The 15,256-nt window shown below is 41.0% G+C and overlaps 1 protein-coding gene across 1 annotated transcript in view; it reads right to left on the bottom strand.

Moving 5' to 3' along the window:
- Window positions 1-11,096, bottom strand: part of pip5k1bb (phosphatidylinositol-4-phosphate 5-kinase, type I, beta b) — a 34,383-nt gene extending 23,287 nt beyond the window's left edge. Inside the window, exon 1 of the mRNA XM_020100937.2 lies at window positions 10,848-11,096. The gene's annotated coding sequence lies outside the window, so the exon portion shown is untranslated. The remainder of the gene's footprint in view (window positions 1-10,847) is intronic.
- Window positions 11,097-15,256: the final 4,160 nt, after the last annotated feature.

Here is a 15,256-nt window from a genome sequence, read left to right as displayed (position 1 = left end):
TATATCATGAATTGTGAATTTCTGTTGTAGATATAATCTTTGTAAATTGTGGCGCATCAAGGCCCCCTGGTTTAAAATCCTAGATCCGCCACTGCTCCAGTAGCAGAGTTGCGGAGTGTGTCACTTGGATATATGCCGTGTTACAAGAAAGCAATGTGTTTACACACCCAATAAAAATCAGTTATATAACTCATATGGTCTTCATAAATGTTACTGCACCACACTTTTCTTTCTCTTCTCCCTCCCTCCTTAATTCAGTAAATGAAACTGTGACATAACTGTTTCTCAGTGTTTGTCTTCTGCAGGAAAAACAGAGACTCTGAGGTGGAAGTGAGGTGCAGAATCACAGAAACACTGGCAAATTTGGGATTTCATCTGATAAGCTGTGGTGAGCCTGCAGTCACCATACCACCTGCATATGAATGCACCTGCAGCCCTCAGAGCCGCGATATTACACAATATCTTTCTGCTTCATGAGCGCTCGCGGTGCCATGTCCTCAGTTCACCTGTTCCGTGGCCAGCTAATAAATCCACCTCGAATCAGAACTGCGATTGTGACGTCTCAACATCTTATCAACTGTCCACAGTAATAACATGACGTTCCTATGCTGTAGGTTGTATCACTTATCAAAAAAAGCACTAAATATAGAATGGGATGAACACATGTTCACACACACTCACTGATTCAGATATTAAAAGTACGTAACAGACAGCTCTTATCTTCAGAGTAGTGGCTCCTTATCTGGGCACAGGCTCTTCTGTTACTAAAAACACAGAGACGATACCAAACAAAGCACAATCACACAATCTATTTGTTTTCTATACTTATTTAAAGCATGCCTATCCTCCATTCTGTAATCTGTGTTTCCCTCACAACTCAAACTTGTCAACTCATTCTGGATGAAACGCCAGTCCGTCGCAATGGTAACCAAGACAACGAGTCAAAAGTCACCTGGAATGCTGTTCACAAAACAAAATCCTTTTAGCGACCATGGGCCGTGTCATTAGCACTGACTCTGAGTAATGAGGTGTTGGTGCACCTGAGCCATCGAATGTGAGCTGTGAACCTGAGGAATGTTAACAAGCCTGCAGGCAGACTGTCTGTCTCAGCCCTGCATGGCCTGGGTCTCACTAGTGTTTGGACCCCCCCTTCCACCTCTCTCTCTCTTTCTCTCTCTCCCCTCACCTGACCGCACAACCCAGCTGGCGCTCCAACAGACTGCTTCCAGAACAATCCACGGGAGGCCCGCTGCTGCAGTGGACAACAGCAGGTCTGTTGTTGTTACTGTTCACCTCTCAACAAAGGGAGGCAGACAGATGGACGGACACATGGATGAAAATGGATGAATAGATCGTCCTAATCATCGAGGTCTCACTGCTGTCGGACATCCCTCCCACAGCAAACACCGCTGGCTTACAAGAGTTTCACATGAAAACAAGTGAGCGCATGAACTGTGCACTGTGAGTTTTAAGTCACCATTACTTTACTGTGTTCTAAATAATATGCAACTCGAATGGCACACAGTAGAGCACATACTTCTGCAATGGCCAAACAATCCTACACTTGATCATTTTGTAGATATAAAAGAAAATAAGTGGTCTGATAAACTAAATTATTAATTTATCATAAAACACAGTTAACCAAAGTGAAAAAAATCCATATCTGCACCAAAATGTAATGGATTCCTCCCAGGTCCAGGCTCTATCCCGGCACCAAGTTTGGTTGAAATCGGTTAGGAAGTATATTTGTGTGATCCTGCTTACAAATAAACCAACAAAGAAACTATCTCATTCCTGAATCCGTCAATTTATCTGTATCCATCCATATTAAGTTATCCCTTGTGTTAGGCTCCACCCCTCCACAAAATTTAGTTTAATGCTGCCAACAAACAAACGAACAAATGCAGATAAGGAAATAAAAATGCATCACTGCCTTTGGAAGATAATGGCTGTTCTGTGGTCTGGATGAAAATCAAATCAGTAAAATGACACTGTGGACAGTGTGTTTTCTTGAAAGTTAAGTTGATTAAAAACACTTAGGCCTGTGAGGAGAGAGTGGAGTTGAGGGTTTGTTTGTTTCTGTGACTTTCTGTGTGAAAGTCAAGCAAGGTCATGCAGAGACCTGATACGACACTGTGTCTGCACAACACTAAGGGAAATTTTGTGGAAATAAGAATAATCCCCTTTAGGAAAATTTCTTGGATTCACAAATCTGCTTTGTAAAAAAAAAAAAAAGAAAGTCTTTTACACATCAAAAGTTTCTCGGCAAACTCGCTAAAGCTCTTTCTGTAGGTATTTGTCCAAACTCAGACTTGGTCATTTTCACTTAATTTTCATTCACTTTATCTTTCTACTTGTGAAGTACTTTGAGACTTCTGTTCTTCAAAAGGTGCCATATACCTAAACCTTACTTCCTTTGCTCTTCTTTTCCAGCAGTCTCTTACCTAAACAACTCTCTTCCCACTTGTCCACACGCCCTTGTCAGAAACTCTACCACCCTTCAAACAAACACACATGAGTACAGATTAAACACTGGCTCTCACTGCATATCTCCTCCACGGTTTCTGGGATATTGCCAAGGGTGTCAGCCCCTTTGGAAGTCAAATAGCCGCTCCGTAGCCAAGCAGCTCTGGCAAGGAAAAATATGTGGTTGCAGAGCAGACGTGGGCTGTCTGGTATGGTAAATATGTAGAGCTAATACATCTGAATGTCTAAGTAGCTGTGGTGAACTTGCCACACTGGTTCCAGTGAGCAAAGTAGCAATTATAATACTGGTGGCAGATAGCAGGCAGATCAATTAACGTCGCAAATCTCCTGCAAATGCGTCACAATTGTTTGATAAGTCAATTCTGTCGGTATGTTGATGCAGTTAAATATGATAACAATTCTTACAGAATCTCATTTTCAACACATCTCACCATGACATCACACTTTCTGTCATCAGGACTCTTCAGGACACATATAAGTTTCTGTTAGCTCCTCTTTGCTTCAGCCCCAAGATTTTATTTGATTACTGCAGAACATAACTGGACATATAATGGAGAATCAATGGCAGAGCAGCGATGCAGAGTGCTGGAGGAGTGGACTGCCCCCTGACTGTGAGATGTTAGATAAGCGGGGATATCTGGATTTGGATGAATACAATCAAGAAGATGCATGGGGAGCAGCTTCATCAACTTAACTGCTCTGATCCTTGCTCACAGAAACTCCTCTTGAGCTAAATTTAACCGAGAGAACTTGCCAGGTTGCATTGTTGTTGATGTTTTTATTCAAATTTATTCTTAAGAATCTAAATTACTGTATTCCAGTAGCAGGGTGATACTCTGAAATGAAGAATTAAATCATAGATAAAACTAGAAGGTCACTCAGTAGAGTCCATACAACAGTATGATACCTCATTTAAATTCACTAGATCAGGATTTTTACTTTGATCTGCACAAAAGTGTACACACTTATAAATATCAGTCCCCCTATCAAGACCATGAATTATTCTCAATGATATTATTGAAAAAACCCCTCTCATCTGGCAATGTTGAAGAAAGTGAAAAAATTCCTGGATCCTTCCGTTGATCTGGATCCGCACCAAAATTGAATGGATTCTGGTTTGACCCACACTGCATCCTTCTACAAAGTTTCATGATATCTGCCCATTCATTTTTGCATAAGCCAAACAGACAAAAAAAAAATGCATCCAAAAACACTACCTCCTTCTCCTTTGCAGAGGTAATAAAATAACTACACCCAAAGCCTATTATCTTTTTGACGTCGTGTGTAAACACTTTTCAGTGTCATTATATAATTGGCTCAGTTACCTCCACCGTGTGAAATACTGCTTCTGTGAAATGTGCCATGTGCTGTTAGGAATCGAGCAGCTGGGAAACACACAGCGAGTGTGCGAGCTTCCCTCCACCTGCCAAGCTGAAACAATCAGTCCTATGAACAATAATAATAGCATGTAGAATATAGACAATAACAAGTGAAGCAATATGTCGTCCTCCACCTCCTAAAAAACAATCATCCATCCGCTGGCTTTTGTGGATATTTCAAGAATGTGTTTTGCTCGCAGACAAACAGTGAGAGGGCAGAGGAGCAGATGACGCTCAGTGGAGAGGGAAAGAGGAGCCAAAACTGTCTTTGCCAAATGTCCAGTCATTTTTTGCCAATTAAACTTTTTGAACATGTAAATCTGAGAAGAAAGAAAAGTTTTAGGAGGTGTATTAAGCTGCTGGATAGATAACAAGATGCTGCAAGGAGAGGCATCACAGAGGTGTAAAGAATGGCAGCTCTCTGCCCTGACAACACAGCTACTAAGCATCGGCATGTAGGTATGCGTGACATTTGTGATAACAAGTCGTATCGCTTGTATTGCTTCTAAGGATGGTGTTTGACCTTTTGAAACCAGCAAAAAAGAAGAATATTACAAATGAGGTAAGGAAAGACTGCACAGAAAGAGCGCCTCGACCTTTCAGGTGCTATATAGGAGAGAAGAAATTAGCTTGAAAGAGGGAGGGAAGGAGGAAGAGACAGAGGAGGAAGACAATGTGAGTGACAAACAGAGACAGAGAACAAAAGGTGTGATCATTTTAAATATCTTGTTGGGCACCTCACGGTAGGACCACAAAGTAAAGATGTTCCGATACAGAACCCAATTTCAGGAATTTCTCCGATGCTGACCAAATTGCCGGGTTGGGTATTTGTAAGTACACAAATGTATGTACAGATTGGACAGTGATTCCCATCTTTAAAGTATATTAGTTTCACCCAGATAAAAATAGCATTTTTCTTTTCCTGAAAACACTTCCCCGAAAAAGAGGGGAGTTCTGGTAGTGTAGTGTTAGCAATAGCAAGTAAAAAGGTCATCAAATTTCACGCTGGAAAGTCCCAAAGTAAAACAGTGACGTGCACCGTAGACTTCTGTTTGGAGTGGTGGCACTATAGGGTGGTTGAACTTTCTAAGCTATTTAAGGGAAGTAATTTTATTTATTTATCTATTTGTAATGTTTCAGCTATGACTATCAAACTATTAAGTTCTTTTTTGTTCTTTCTCTTGTTCTCTTTTTGTTTTGTCAAATGGTTTAACCTGAGCTGGGCCATACAAAAATGAAAGCAATCATCACTTGCACACAAGGTAAGCTGCATAAAGCTGCTAAAATACAATACAAGTTTTGTTTTGATGCACTAGTATCTGATTTGTATTCTGAATCGACCAGTACGTAAAGTCCACGTATCAGAATCGATATAGGGAATTGGTATCTGAACATCTCTAATCACAAGACACACAGAAACAGAATTTGACATGAATGCCAGAGACTCAGGGAGGGAACTCGGCCACTGTATTTGTAATTCAAGACGCGTCTTACTCCAGCTCCACTCTGCATGTGAGGCAGCGAGGAGGAGGTGACCCTCAGTGTCCAGCCAGTCACATGATTCCACTGAGAGAGGGGGACAGATAAGCATCAGAGGTAAAAACAGAGAGGCTGCCCTGAGGGAGCGATACACTGCAGCACAATACTCTGCATCGAGGGTTTATTCTTTATGCAGGATTGTTACATTCAACCACCGGTGACATATACACAAGTAAGATCATGGTAAACAGGATCCAGTGACACAAAAAGAATGAGAGACTTGTCGGTCGAAGCAAAGCCCTGCTTAGTTTTACTGTGCCCTGCCCTTGAGTCCAAAGGTCCTCTAAGTTTTCTTTAAACCACAAGCAGGTTTATTACCTGATCATATCCCTGTGGCTGCAGGTTTATTGTTCCCAGAAGTGATCGATCGTGGGGCTGATTATGGGAGTTGGTTGCTCTGCCTTTATTTATCTGAGCTTACAGGCTGCTAAAAGACAAAAAGGATTTTTTTTCACATTTGCCAACTTTCCACATTCTTTAACTCCTTCCACCCACCCCTCCATGTCTCACTGTCAGACTCCTTTATTCTGTTTTATCTTGCTCCAACTCTCTCACACCCTACAGGGTCCCCCAAGTGGGCCTCCAGGAAATGTAATCATTACCAGGGCAGGGAACACGGGGAGGGACTCTGAGCAGGGCCCACACAACAACAACAACAACAAGCAACAAACATCACAACCTACGAATAATCGGAATTCCTCCAAGGCTGCCAGCCCATTGCTCTGCCAGCAGCCTCCAGCCAACCAGTCGTTACACAGAGGAAAACAATTATGAGCCAATCAGCGCTGCAGGCCTCTTTTGGGAGATTTATCTTTCATCTTTTCAAACAGTATTGATGTGCAATAGGGCCATGAACGGAGGGGGGGGGGGGGGGGCTCTTTTGAGGTCATTAAGATCATAATGATAATACTGGGAAAATTCTACATCCCCATTCAGATGCTGTAAAGTAAATGAGAGGCATTTCAAACAGACCCTGACACTGGAATGTGTAAATCCAAGATTAACAAGTCGGCATAAAATAGAAAAAGAGCGTTGATGTGTCAGGTCACATTTCGATTGCATTAGGTGCTGTGAATGATTGCTGTGACATACTTTATGCTCTCAAATAGAGTTCAAATAGAGCTGTCACATCTGAGGTGAGGTGTTAGTGTGGTTCGTCCGCGGTCATGGTTTGATCCCTGACTCCGCCAGTCCAATGCTCAATTGCTCATTCATGACTTGTAGAGTAAAACAGCAAGACAATACAAATGCAGTCCATTTACCATTTTGTCCCCTAGAATGGGTCGGTCTCCAAAAACTCAGAAATCCACCCACTTATATCTTTTCATGAATACAAAAAAGGTGATATACTCAGATCCCACTGTCAGCAGAGGACTCTGCCTCTTTTTTATTATCTGCCTCCTGTTCAACATCACGAACGCACTAAAAACTAAGGTGCTCTCTCACCTTGCTGTTTTGTCAAATGAGTTCACATGGGTGTCATGTTTCCATCACCGCTGATCGGACTCCGAGCCAATACACACCATTTTATTCATGTTTTATGGTTTCATCACTCTTTTCAGCAACTGCTAATGTGCCTGAATATGTTTTTTAACAAACATTACATTAGCCTGGTGCCTGGTTCTTGTACTCATATAAACAAATCACATCAACACAGGATAAAGAGAGTTACTTAAACTCAAGGAGATGATTATGGATGAGGTTTGAGTCAGCTTCATGTGCTGTGTGCCAGACTCTGACTCCTGTGATTGTATATTGTCAAGGGAACATCGATCAAAGCACTGACAATAAAACACTGCTCATTATAAAAATCCTGACTGAGTCCTACATGGTGGCTATCAGGAGACAAATACGTACGTGGTATGTGCTGACATGAGCGCAGGCCGACCAACAAATGAGCACAATAAAAGAGATAACAGAGAGGGGGGGGGAGAGAGAGAGAGAGAGAGAGAGAGACCATGTGTACGTAATTCTGCAGCACAGCTGAACAAAGGGGTGAGGGTAAACCTCATCAGGTCAAGAGAGTATGTGGGTCAAACTGAGCACTGACCAGTCTGTGGTTAATGCCACAACACACCATCTTATTGAGCAGTGATCTGATTCATACGAATGTCTCTCCATGGGAAAAAATATCAGAGTCTTTATTAAACATATATTCAGTATTCTTGGAGCACTGATTCAACTGGAAGGTCTCTCAGTAGAGTGTGTACACCAGTCCCCTTACATGTAATCAAACCAAACTTTAGACACTCAAAAATGCCTGATTTCTTTTGGCAAGATCCATGAATTATTCCCTCGAAAAGGAAAAAAACTGTCCTATCTTACAATGTTAAAGAGGGGAGGGGGATCAATTGATCCACACCAGAGTTTAATAGGTTTTTCGATGACCCATACCACATCCTTCCACCAAGTTTCGTGGAAATGGATTCAGTTGTTTTTGTGTAATCTTGCATAAATACAAACACCCAATAAACAAACTGTCAGGGGTGAAATCATCACCTCCTTGGTGAAGGTGATTAGTCAAGCTGTCACCCGTGTAGAGGAACCTCCGGTGGCCTCCTCCTCTCTCCTCCTCTCTAGAGTCAGTGGTTTGTCTTTTCTGGGCTAAAGTAGAAACAACATGGCAGCCTCCGTTGACGTAGATATAAAGTAGTAAAAACCCAATTACCCTCAGTTTCAAGTGATTGCATGAAAACAACACGATGAATATTGTGTTCAATTTCTGCCTATTGATCGTCATAAATCCCCCACACTGGACCTGATGTGATTCAGTGATGCGACAACTAAACTCAGATGACATGCTACTGAATAACCTGAAATGGTGAATTCTGGGAAGAAAACCAATGCTTGTCATGTTTTTAGCTCACAGCGAACACGTATTACATTAGCACTTTCAGACAGCAGACAGGAGAGGAGTGAGAGAGGCTCCTCTGAGAGAGGAATTGTTAGGTCACACTAAACACACACAAACATTACAAAGTTTTTCACACAAACAGTGAGCTATTTCTGTTTTTTTTTTTATAAATCAGATTACTATCTGGAATGTAACCAGACCAACACGGGGCCACACCCCTGTGTGCTGATTCGAGGCACATGGCTCAGTCAGACCATTATCAGAAATGAGACAGAGAGAGTGTGGTGCTGTTCAAGGCACTGACTTATGTAACTGTCTTAATAAGCCTCATATGCCTGTTATTTTTGGTCCTATCACTGCTGAGATCCCATGGTACAGTGCGAGCACAGTACACAGAGTGCTCTTTGACCCAACATCACGAGACGTCATCAAAAACCCAACAGACATTCATAGTTGTGCTACCTCTCCTCTAGAAGCTCACACAGCAAGAAAGAGATATAATGACGTTGGTTTAAAAAATAACACTAATCAATGCTCACAGTTGCAGCAGCCACTAATTCAATCACTAATTTACAAGAACAAGGTTTTGGCTCTGCACTGATGTGGTACTTCTGCTGCTACTCAGCTGGAAAACATTACGTAATGTGCAGATGCCGCTCACTCTTGACAAGCGAGATACCATCGCCTGGCGAGGGCAGTGAGCTCAGGTGTTATTCCCAAAGAGAGAGAGAGCAGAGGATTTGCATGAATGATTTTCCCTTTCAAACATCCTCTGCGGCAAACTGACCAACCTGGACCCGGCAGTCAAATGTGGAAGAAAACAGGAAGGTAATAAGGAAACCAGACGCTTGTATCCATGCGTTGCACCTTGCCCTTCCTAAAGTCTGGCTACAGAGACCAGTTAGATTTGCATGATTATTCATTTTCCCTGAATATCCAGTAGGTTAATCACACTTTGATCCAACTCAGCTTTAGACTATTATGTTCCAATGAAAAATCCCAAGACATCTGAACATGTGATGCTTTATTAGCTCTAAATCAAGCTGGAGAGAAATATTAGGACTTGTCCTAATTTAATCATAAAATCCCTCTAAAAGGCACTTCTTAAAGGGGAAATATCACATTAATATTAAAATTGTTTAACATCATCGCATAAAACTCAGCATAACTCACCCTCAGACAGACAAAAAACTTTATCTCTGAAAAATTCAGTATTTTGTTAGTAATATAATATCACATAAACAAACTGAACTGCTGAACTGCCACTGAGTCATAACCAGTGAGTCCAACATATAGCAGCCTCCCTGCTCACTTTGTTGCTCTCAGTCCAACTGGGATCACGTTAAAAAACAACAGCATACTGTATATCTCCCTTCTTTCTGGTGGGATGTGTAAAGGACTCGTGAAGAGCCCGGCTGTCAAATGCCAGGAGGTGAAATGTAGCAGTTCACTGTGAAGACCGGTGACGACGTGACAGACACTGACTCTCCAGGCCAGTAAATCCTTATTGGAACTTGGTCGAGATTCTAATAACGTAGCCCCCGAGATAATACAGATACAAATCTGCCACCTGGTCCACTGCAATGCTGCACGCCACTTTCTCAGCAACATTTCTTACAAAACGTTCAACGGAGCCAGTTTGATTCTCCTTAAGTGATAAAAGCAATATGTGGACATGTTTGCTGTCAGACATCAAGACATCATAAAAGTCACATTTCCATTTCTTCCTCTTCCTTCCCATCAAACTAAACCTTAAATGAGCATGGCACAGAGGGAGTCATATAACTAGAAAAAGAAAACTTCCCCATGTGTATGTAGTTTAAACAACAGGTTTTATCTGGACAATAACAGCAGAAATAATGAGATTTTATATTTTGGGAGACATTTATTGTCTTGTAAGATTTGCTCTCTGGTATAATTTACTAATATAACTTGCTGCTACCTGCCCATTGCACTATTGTATCATATGTCGTATGTTTTAAAAGAGTTAACTGTAGTGAACAGTAAAGGTAATCTATCTTAATCTATTTTATTGTTTTACACAGTTCTATCATTTTATGTGTACTATTTCACTCCTTTAACTAATTTTTACACAGATTTAACCCTTTATATTTCTTTTAATTTTTTTAAATTTGCTTGAAAATTACCTTCTGTTTCTTTTCATTTTGCCTCTGCTGTGTTGTTTCCATGTCCCTGTATAGCACCTTGAATCTACCTCTGAGTGAAATAAAACCGCCTTTCTTCGCATGAGCTCATCTTTAATCTCACCTTCACTTTAATTATGATACAAATGATAAACATCACATTGTGCTCTAATGATCTGACCTGCTGCCCTTTACCCAATCATACAAAACACATGCTGAGCCCTATTAGAGAAAGAGTTTTTAAGTTCAGAACAGTTGATGTTTTCTGAACATCTGGATGACTTCATTTCCAACACACACCTGCTGTTTTTTAACTTGACAACAGCCAGAGAAGTGACACTGAAATACCACAGTGTGTGAGATGAGGGCTTTGTGTCAGTGTAGTAAATATTGTACAAGATATCAAGTTTCACATTATACACCCAACAAACAGTATAATCTCACCTGATCGTCTCCTCCTGGCTGTTGAGTCCTGTAGAAATATTGTTTTTCTTGCTGCTGCTGCTGCTGCTGCTGTCCTCACAGACAAGATCTCTCCTTCAAGCTGACAATCAATCCCCAGCAGACAGAGGAGTAAAAGCTGGTTAAAGTGACTGTAGGCAGGATGTATCTCCACCACAGGAGGACTGTGGACTGCTGAAGACTCTCACCTCTACTGAGAGCAGCAAGGAGCTGTGTGTGTGTGTGTCCCTGCCCTGCCTCTTTACACACAACGCTGCCATTCACTGCATACAAGGTAGAAAAGCAAGTCTGAAACGCCCCCTGCTGGGTATAACACATGAATGAGTATTGCACAGCAGTGATTATGGCACAGTATAAGTAATAAATATATTGCACAGTGGATGGATGAGTATTGCACATTATTGCCATGTCATGATTATTTGCAAGGTATGTATATGTATATAAAGATCGACATGAGTAAATTGTCTGAGAAAGATATTAGACCCATGTCATGATAATGGATGGATTTGGAAACTTTTTACAGACGCAGATCCCCATTATTAGAATGAACCAGAACCAGTAAAGGCTTCTATGAAAGCCAGGCCAAAAAAGATATACAAATGATAAAATACAAAGCATACAAAATTGTTAACAAGGATAATTTATTAGAATGATGTATTAGTATTTGCATATATATATATATATATATATATGTACAGCAGAGAAAAAGTTATGTTAAGTTAAGTTATTCCATTATTTATCACAGGGTGTATTAAACAAAGGTAAAACATTTCCTGATTAGCTTAATGATTGTGAGAATTTTCAAACGTCAAAAATAGTCAGCAACTGCAATTTAATATTTATACCTTAGACCTGCCATAATTTAAAGCTTATTTCCTGAAATTGCTATGACCTGTGTCGCCCATGCTATCTTTGTAGCTTTGTTAAATAACCTGTGAGTTTTAACACGAATGACATTAAATTAATCAAAACAATATACAGTACCTAACTTGTGTGCAAAACAAGCATGTGGTTCTTAGACAGACTGAAGCATGCCAAACTAAAAGTCCTACATGTGAGTACAATATATAAGTGCAGTGAACTAAAGCAGGTTGAAGAGCAGTCCAGCTTCTGTATTCTGGATGAGCTGCAGAGGTCGGATTGCATTAGCAGGCAGACCAGCCAGGAAGGAGTTGCAGTATAGGTGTGAGATGACCAGAGTCTGGACCAGAACCTGTGCCGCTTTCTGAGTGAGAAGGGGACGAATTCTCCTGATTTGATTTAAGGTACACAGGACCAATTAGTAGGTTTTACAGAGACTTTGTAATCCCCTACGCGGGTAGGTTTTATAGACATATGCAGCCAGTCACAGCAGGACTATCACAAGACCTGTGAAATCAAGAGATGCATATATTAGACGACTGTATAAATGCACAATAGATACAACACCCAATAAAATGTTGATGTCACCTGGTTGTCAGCATTTGAAAGACGGGCATTTAAGCGCTGAGGAAGCAAGTAGCAAAGAGAGAGAGACAACAAGTGGGAAAAGTATCAAAAATATCTTCTTAAAATTAACGCAAAGACGTGGGTTAAAAGGGGGGGAAAGAAATAGTAACACATGGCTGCTGTTGACAACTGCTTGTTAGAAGATAAGGAAACAAAGTGTCAGGTTTACTGATGTTCAGAACTTACCTAGAACTCCAATGACTCTGGTGGCTGTGTAGGCTTGGTCTGGGTGTTTTGATGATGAGGTAACTGCAGGAAAGAGGGAAAAACTCCAGTCAATGTTCAAACAAATCAGCGAGCAGCGTGATCGAGTGTATCTGCAGGTAAAACTCACCAGTGGTAAAAACACATGTGCTGTTGAGGTCTAGTTGAGAAAACAAGAGACGTGTAACAAAGAGTAATTAGACAGTGTAGTATCAGTTACTGAACACCTGCAAAGATATTAATCAATATACAAAGAGGATAAATGTACAAAAATGTCCTGACTTCAAATAATCCTGGTGTCAGCGATAAGGTAAAATATCTTGGTCACTGATGAAAAGACAGATAACCATAATTTGTTGTGCTTTTGTTTGTATTCTATTCTATCTTGTGTTATATTTTATCTGGACCCAGTCTGAATAATAAATGGAATCATCATTACTTTTAATTCAAAAATGTGCTGGGTGTAAAATTCTAATTTATCTTCAGTGCCATCATTATTCATCTTAAGGAACATACTCATCAGAAATAATGTAATTCCAGGGTGTCATTTGTCACAAAGGGTTTTTGCATTGCTTTACACATATTGAAAACCAGAAACCAGAGAGATCAACAGCTTAAATGTGCTGGCAGTGATAGAATTTGAAGTGGTTTTGAAGCAGCAACCTCAGCCTGGACTGATACCACATTATGTGCAGACCTCTTTCACCCAGTGCTCATACTTATTTGGCATCACTGCAAGACAGGAAACTGTGACTACGTGCTGTTATCTGCTGCATTCACCACTCTTTGATTCTTAGGTTGATGTGGTGTCTTTGTCCTTCTAGTGGCGTGTAGATTGTTACACATTATTACAATTTTGCTTGTCACATGTCACAAAAACCTGAGATAAGTGGTTCACAGGACACTATACCTTCATCTCTGTCAGAGTGCACTCGTATAAACCATATGAAACCAAACGTGAGGTTTATACACTAAAAACATAAGGAAAATCAGGTTTCTCTGACCAGCATAGCGTGCAATGAAAACCTGCATTAGTACAGTTTTTGAATATAAAGGACTCAAGAGAATAAAAGTAAATACCTTTGCATTTTTTGGTCTCAATATAATCTTCATCTTCAAATTCACAGTTTCCTCCTGAAAGGGTGGAAACAAATGCCAGACCTTGGTGCTGGCAGACAGAATCGGGTGGTGGGGGGCCTGAACATTCTTCTATGTGATCACCGTTGAAAATCAGCACGTCTTTGCAGAACACCACTCTCACACAAGCAGCGCAACCCGGAGTCACACAGTAATACACCTGCTCTAATCCCTTTCCACCTGCAACATACAACACAATTGTTTATATTTGTTCTTGTTTCTCTTGCTTTTTCTAATCACAAGATGGGTAAACAAGAGATGATGTTCTCTGACCTGCTGTAACCGGAAAGCACTGGATGAGTTCAGGAATAAACTGTGACAGCAGGAAGGTGAGGAGTTGAGGAATGACGAAGATCAGATCTGTCGACACAATAAGTACAACATAAAACCAGAGGCTCTGTAGTTTAAACCACAGTTTAAGTTGCTGAGCTGTCAGACACCTACTGTTCATGTTGAGTGGTGGGTGTTGTCTGAATCACAAAACCAAATCCCTCTGATGTCTTCCTGCTGCTCACTGTAATATATGTGGCACGCTTGCTGTTGGAGAAAAAGTTACAAAATACCTCATTCCACATTCCACCCTGATACCATCCTGCTATCACCACTCTGCAGATCTGGCTAAACACTGCGCCCAGCTTTAAAGAAGTGATGCTATACCAGGAAATAGGGGTGCAACGGATCAAAAAACTCACGGTTCGGATATGGCCTTATGTCTGCACCTATAAACACACCGATAGCGTTTGTGATGGCACGATGTGTGTGGACTGAACGTGTGTGCCGAACCGAACATATTGATCCGAACGGATCACGGATCAATGATGATCCGTTGCACCACTACCAGGAAACAAAGACAATGACATTATACAGCCTGGAGTTTTCTGAACACTACAACTCTGTGTCATCACTCTCCCTGGAAAGAAAGATCTTAACAGTCATAATGAATGAAAACCACAAGCCTTCTCTCCTTCATTTCTGTCATGTTCTCCTCATCGACATTCCTGTCTCCCCCTGCTTCAATACTGGTATGACTAATAACGATAAAACCAATTCAACCAAATAAAACTGTATATATGTATAGAAAGACACAATATATCCATGTCCGTGTATATATAACTTCGATGGAAACCACTTGAACCATTTAACTTCCTGCTACTGTAATATTAACACAGTGTGTGTGTGTGTGTGTGTGTGTGTGTGTGTTTGAAAAGAACGAGGGGCCAGACAAAAAGGACCCCAGCACTCGGTTGTACATCGACCAAATCTATGTCAATATGTAAATGAGAATATTCCCCGGCGCGGAATATTCCCCGGCGCGGAATATTCCGCGCCAGGGTGGAGGGTTCTCCCCACGAACCCTCCACCCTGGCGCGATTTCCTTTTTTCCCTCACGAACTTATTTTATATTTTCTCTTAAGCAAGGGAGGCCTCACTGAAGAACTTTTACTCTTTTCCTTTTTGGGGCTAGTTGAGTGTAAATTATCTTCTGGCTTTGCTTTGACGGTCTTAACTGGTTTAGAGACAGAGGAGGAGGAGGAGGAGGACTCTTTCTTTTTGATGGCCAC

Source organism: Paralichthys olivaceus, chromosome 4 (assembly GCF_024713975.1).
Source record: "Paralichthys olivaceus isolate ysfri-2021 chromosome 4, ASM2471397v2, whole genome shotgun sequence".
Lineage (NCBI taxonomy): Eukaryota > Metazoa > Chordata > Actinopteri > Pleuronectiformes > Paralichthyidae > Paralichthys > Paralichthys olivaceus.
The sequence above is the reverse complement of the archived record's forward strand: the minus strand, read 5'-3'. Positions and strand labels throughout refer to the sequence as shown.